The 6,656-nt window shown below is 36.2% G+C and overlaps 1 long non-coding RNA gene across 1 annotated transcript; it reads right to left on the bottom strand.

The window, feature by feature from the left end:
• Positions 1 to 2,024, bottom strand: LOC108705617. The gene is made up of 5 exons (XR_005962667.1): positions 1,850 to 2,024; positions 1,368 to 1,478; positions 1,171 to 1,261; positions 788 to 903; positions 1 to 309 (listed from the first exon to the last, which is right to left on the bottom strand). It is a non-coding gene; the product is annotated as an uncharacterized LOC108705617 (long non-coding RNA).
• Between the last annotated feature and the right edge of the window lie 4,632 nt (positions 2,025 to 6,656).

Raw genomic sequence — 6,656 nt, 5'->3', positions numbered from 1 at the left:
ATAGGGTTTTAAAAGGTGCAAAGTTTGATACAGATCAAATCACCTATTTCAAGCAATAAGCAGCAAGAGTTACTGCACTTGGCCTACTTAGTGCCTTTTATTACATTATGTTGGGGTTAGTTTTTTATCATTAATTGATTGTAAACTTTACATAAGGGGCAGTATCATTCTGTGTTACAGCATTTACTTTCTAGTAACACACATATATTACGTATATACAAAGTCATGCTAAGAATTCCTGAGAATGTACTTACGGACGCATCCTTCTGCCATGTGAATGGCTGACATTCCCAAAGACCACACATCAGCCTAGAAAACATGGAGGAAAAGGCAACAATTAACAATTAAAAAAGAATATACACAGGAAACATACTTCTGTTGTTTATCCAGATAGGGGTTCTCTTTAGACTGCAGAATAGGAAATACATTAAAACATGCCACTTTGTACTCATATAAAACAGGCCAAGGGCTGAAGTACAGTGGGTTTTATATCTAAAGAATGACCCCAAACTGAGAAACTTCTGTTTTACACAGAGTTGGAAAATCCAATAAAGCATAAGGAGGGGTTTCTAAAAATTCTTGTGCCCTGTAATTACAATACATTATGCTCCCTCAGTTCACTTACACCTTTTCATAATAGCAAAACTGGATGACAACTTTGCTTTTGAGAGGGGTATGTGAAGTAAGTGGCAAAAACACATGTAGTTACCTCATGTAGGCTACATATATTTAAATAAAGGTGTCGCTAATGCTAAAATATAAAGGAAGAAAGAAGTCATCACTGTACCTTATGGTCAAATTCGCCTCTCTTACTCATGCAGACAATGGCCTCTGGTGATAAATATGCCATATCTCCAGCAGGGCTATCACTTTTTCCTCCCGTGACAGCACCACCAAAATCAACTGAAATTGTAAGACAAAAGCATGAATTTGTTATGTTAGTCTGCAAATGCAACGCACCAATAAAAATCATGGTGATACAGAAACATTTGTGGGCAATTTTTACATGAGAAAGAATTAGTGTGCAGATGTGCTGTTTTTGCAGGTTTAGAACTTTTAAAAGATTTATATAAACATTATTATTGAGAGATAGAGTAATATAGAATTGACTTCACATTCACTGAAACTTCACAACAACCATTCTGTATTCTGATTCTAAGCGTCACTTACTTATCTTTACAACTGCGTCTTCAGTTAGCATCAGATTATCGGGCTTCACGTCGCAATGTAAAATTCTCTGTTTTCTGAGATGATACAAGCCCTGGGAAAAATATAAAGGAAAATGGTAAATACAATTATTTTTCATGTTCTTGAACTAATAAGATGAAAATTTATTAAATAACAGAGAAGGTTCACATGTGACATACCTGTAACACCTGCTTGCAGATATAAGCAATCCAGCTTTCTTCTAAGGAACGATTCCTTTTGCTTTTTATTAGGTCAAGTACTGATCCACCATCACAAAGTTCTGTAGCAATCTAGAACACCAATAAAGAACAATTAGTACATATATACAATTTAATTGTTAAGCTTGCATTAGGCAATACTAGTGACATAAGAGTTTTTTGTGCGATAATTTACTATAATAAAGTGTACTTGCATTGTTTTTGTTTCTATGTGTTCTGTACTAGAAGTCAAATGTGACTGCCTTGATTTGCAGTCAGTGGGTGTAATTCAGCAATAGGCACTTATAAGCATTCAGGGTATGACTGCAATCGGTTAAACAAAGAGGTCATGTGGATTGGACTCTTTCTTATACAATTGGATCTTATTTGTATCCAAGCTTGTATGAGAGCTGTTGATTGAGAGTTGGTGCACAAAGGTTCAACATATCTAAACGCTTCCTTACCCATAGCTCTTGATTAATCCTTCTAGCAGGCTTTTGGTAAAATGCGCCATAAAAGGAGATGATATTCTCATGGCCAGAGACCTTCTCAAGTATTTCCAGTTCATTAAGGATTTTATCTTCATCCTAATTTACAACAAAAGAAATGTTAATACAAAAGAAAATTAAATAAAATGGATGCAATTGTTATTTTAAATACCCAACCTTATTATGGAGAATTACAGCTTGTTAATACCATATGAAAATGTTTTTTGTTTTTTTTTAAATCTGAAATCTATTGCCTTCTATAAAAGGTATTCATCCACTTATTTTCACATAGTAACATAGGAATTTAGGCTGAGAAAAGAAACACATCCATTGACTTCAACCTGTTCAAATATATGAAACCTATGCAAAATAAGTCTTTTTGCAAAAATGCTCATTATAATATAAATATAGTAACATTACAAAGACACATTACCTCTATGTTCTTTATTATTTTAACGGCCACTTCTTTGCGTTTCATTTGATGCCAACCCTGTAACACAAGTAGAGAAAGAAGGTTAGTGATGATGAACTTCATTATGGTGAATAAAACAGATATGTGGATAAGGCACAAGTTTATTGGCAGCCTCAGAAACACAAGAAAAAAGGAAAATACTGTAGAGAGTGTGACCAAGTGGGAGAATTCTGAAATCACCCAGAAGCATGACACAAACTACACAATTGTAATGTTGAATAAAGTATCTCACCACATGGACAACTCCAAAATTGCCTTCTCCGATGGCCTCTCCAAGTTTTAAATTTCCCCTGGGCTCCTGAAAAAATAATTGATAAATATTGATAAATATATACTAAACTAATATAATGCAACTGGACAAATAACTTTCTCAACATTTAAGAAGCAGTGATATTATAAGGAGAAACTGGAAAATGTTGTATAAGGGGAGAAGGTTGAGGGCTGTAATAATTAAGGAAAACTATGAAAGTTGTGCTTTTATGTTCCAAAATACTGTTTTACAACTTACTGGGTATTTGGCAAATGGATCTTTATCATCCTCCTAGGGAAGAAAAAAAATGTTTAATTAGATAATCTGAGATTATTGGGTGAAACTGCTACAATTATTATATAAAGTACAAGGAAAGGTTAATTTACTAATTTACCTAATATTTTGTTCATTTACAAAATATTAGGTAAACGTATATATAAAGGATTCAATAAAGTATGTTATGTTATCCAAACCTTGCTAAAGTCTTCTTGGGTACGGTAGACACACTTTTCTTTTTTCGTTATTTTTTTATGTATTTCTTCCTTTTTTGTGATATTTATATTTGTGGTCCCGTTGTTAATTTTCTTTGGTACCTCCTTAAAAAAAAAGAAAGGATTTGTTAAATTGAACTAAACCCTGAATTTGAGTTGCTTTAAGGGACAGTATAGATCTTTTTAACATTATTTCAGTGAACAGCATTTGTGCTGAACTATAATTTGCCTATAGTTTTAATTAAGATATATCTATAGTTTTTGTTAATTCTTGAACTAAATAGAGCAAAAACTAATATTTGAACTACTACACATTCTACTGCCTGCTTCATATCACCATAGTTAATACAAATCACAGTTTACTGAGAAGCCTGCTGTATAAACAAACCCCTCTCTTCTTCTGCTGAAGCATTAGGCTTTGTGATAAAAGCAGCTCATTACACAGAAGTATTTTTTTTATAGAAGAGGGGTATACTGCCCCTTTAAATGTATATTGATAAAAGGTTTAATTCTTTTTGTTCAAACCTCATTAAGGCACTCTATCCTTCTCTGGTCCTTCACTTGACCTTTTTCAGAGATTTTAGTCTGTAAATTCATTTCATGTTCGTTTAGTAACACCTAGTTAAAAGAAATACAATTTGTTGTTAAAACTAACCCTCTAGCTTAAGGAACAACTAAGTCTTTCAGACACATAAGGACCACTGCACAGCCCCCCATCTCCTTTCCAATCGCATCAGCCATATTCCTATGCGTGCCCCCCCATAGATTAGGTTGGCTAGCAGGCATGTGCTGGGGCCAAATATATTTAAAATGGTTAAATTGTCCTTTAACATTATATTCAGGGTCAGACTGGACATGGGGGGCCCACCGGGTAACTATACTCCAGGCCCCCCCCCGCGCGCATGTGCGAACGTCTGGCTGCATGCCAGCGCGCATGCGCAAATGTCTCGGCGCACGCTGTTGTATACGCAAACGCCGGTGCGCATGTGCGAACACCGACGCGCATGCAGTACCGGCGCACCGATTCATTTTTATTTGGGGACCCAGACATCGGCGGAGGGGGGCCAGAACATTGGGGGAGGGGGGCTGTCCGACGCTGATTATATTGGAAAAAGTCAAACCTTAAAACCATCATCGAGGTCCCTGCTCTGTTCCTCTTCTTCTGACCATTGATCCTGGCTAATGTCAATTTCAGTTTCTTTTGGAAACTCCTGATAAGTAAAGAGAAAATCTGTGAACCATCTAGTCGAAGAGCTTAAAAGTGTTGTGAAAAACATGTTCTATTTTATGTAGCTCAGTGTGATGTTGGACTAGAATTTTTAATATAATTGTATTCTTAAAATAAAATAAAATGAATTGCTGCTTACGTCAAAGGGCTCTTGGTGAAGCTGCCCAGATCCTTCTATGTTTTCCATAGAAAACTTTATTTCGGATTCCACACAGGACTCTCCTTGAGGTTCTTCAGATTCGTATACATTTTCCTCAAACAACTCCAAAACATTTCCAGTTGGCTCATAGGGCTCTAGCTGAAGTTGCTCAGATCTTTCTATGTTTTCCTTAGAAATATTTTTTTCAGATTCCACACAGGACTCTCCTTGAGGTTCTTCAGATCCACATTCATTTTCATCAAACAACTCCAAAACATTTCCAGTTGCCTCATAGGGCTCTAGCTGAAGTTGTTCAGATCTTTCTATGTTTTCCTTAGAAATATTTTTTTCAGATTCCACACAGGACTCTCCTTGAGGTTCTTCAGATCCATATTCATTTTCTTCAAACAACTCCAATACATTTCCAGTTGCCTCACAGGGCTCTAGCTGAAGTTGTTCAGATCCTTCTATGTTTTCCTTAGAAGACTTTAATTCAAATTCCACACAGGACTCTCCTTCAGGTTCTTCAGATCCATATTCATTTTCCTCAAACAACTCCAATACATTTCCAGTTGCATCATAGGACTCTAGCTGAAGTTGCTCAGATCTTTCTATGTTTTCCTTAGAAATATTTTTTTCAGATTCCACACAGGACTCTCCTTGAGGTTCTTCAGATCCACATTCATTTTCTTCAAACAACTCCAATACATTTCCAGTTGCCTCATAGGGCTCTAGCTGAAGTTGTTCAGATCCTTCTATGTTTTCTTTAGAAGACTTTAATTCAAATTCCACACAGGACTCTCCTTCAGGTTCTTCAGATCCAAATCCATTTTCCTCAAACAACTCCAATACATTTCCAGTTGCATCATAGGACTCTAGCTGACTTTGTTCAGATGCTTCTATGTTGTCCTGTATTAAAGAGACAAAATTATTTTATAAAATCAACCAATTCAACCACTATAATTTAAAAATCTTTATGATTTCTTTGATTAAAGTTTTCCCATTCATTGGTTATTGTCTGCTTACCTGATAGTGGCAGGTGTTGTTATCAGATCTCTCTTCCTGCTCACTAAGCTGTTCCTCCTGGTTTCTGCTAACCTCAAAGCTGATCTCCTCAGGTTCATGTTCAAATTCCTGGATGAAAAACAGGAAAATGGATTAAACTTAGCTAAGTTAAAATAAAGCTCATAAATATTAGTTGCACATTACATAGTAACACAATGTAAAAGACATTATCTTTGGCCATATCTTTATCTGGTTGGTCCTGGGATAGTAGCAAAAGTATTTATACTATATCAGTTTAAAAAAATATCCTTAAATAAACCTTGTATATCAGGGGACTGATGTATGTCCTGTTGAGTTTTCAGCTGCCATTTTATTTAAAGGGCACCTGTTGGGTAAAAATGTTATATCCAAAGGTACGGGCTAATACAGCCCGCATTCTGGTTGGGGATAACAGCAGTTTTTTTAAACAAAAATGCCCCCACCAGTGCTAGGCCAGTCACTCGTATGCACATAACACGCATGTGACGTTACTCGCATGCACATAATGAGCAATTCAAGGCAGCTTTTCATTATGTGCATGGGAGTGACTGAACATTGTTGCTCGCACAGGGAGCTCCCTCCTGGTGTGCGTATCATAGCACTGGCGGGGGCATTTTTTTTTAAAAAAAAATTCTGTTATTCCCAACGAGAATGTGGGCTCTATTAGCCCGCACCTTTGGTTGGGATAACATTTTTACCCAACAGGTGTCCTTTAATGTTACAAGGGATCTCCTGGGCTGAATGAAGATGCTCAGGCTTAAATGACAATATTGGCAGAAGAAGTGTATTGCACAAGCAAAGCAGCAAACTGTGCAGAGCATAAACCTAGTCAAGATTAGTCACATGGGTATGCCTAATATATTACCATCTCTAAGTGAATTTGGGTTTCCTATTCCCTTAAAATATTTTTGTTATTTTGCCTTTTTCTTACCTGGCACATCACAGTGTTCTCATTGACTTCAGGATTATCTGAATTCTCCTGGTTAAGAAAGGGGAAGAGATGTTATGAGTGTTATTTCTGTTATAAAGAAGCTAAAATATAACCCTGCATGAAATATAGGGCAATTTTTATGACAGCTATTCACCTCTTTTATGCTTTCCTGGCTGATTTCTATTTCATTTTCTGTTTCCTGCTCTGGCTCCTCCTAGTTAAGAGAAA

The sequence above is a fragment of the Xenopus laevis genome, chromosome 7L (assembly GCF_017654675.1).
Source record: "Xenopus laevis strain J_2021 chromosome 7L, Xenopus_laevis_v10.1, whole genome shotgun sequence".
In the NCBI taxonomy this organism is placed as follows: Eukaryota; Metazoa; Chordata; class Amphibia; order Anura; family Pipidae; genus Xenopus; species Xenopus laevis.
The sequence above is the reverse complement of the archived record's forward strand: the minus strand, read 5'-3'. Positions and strand labels throughout refer to the sequence as shown.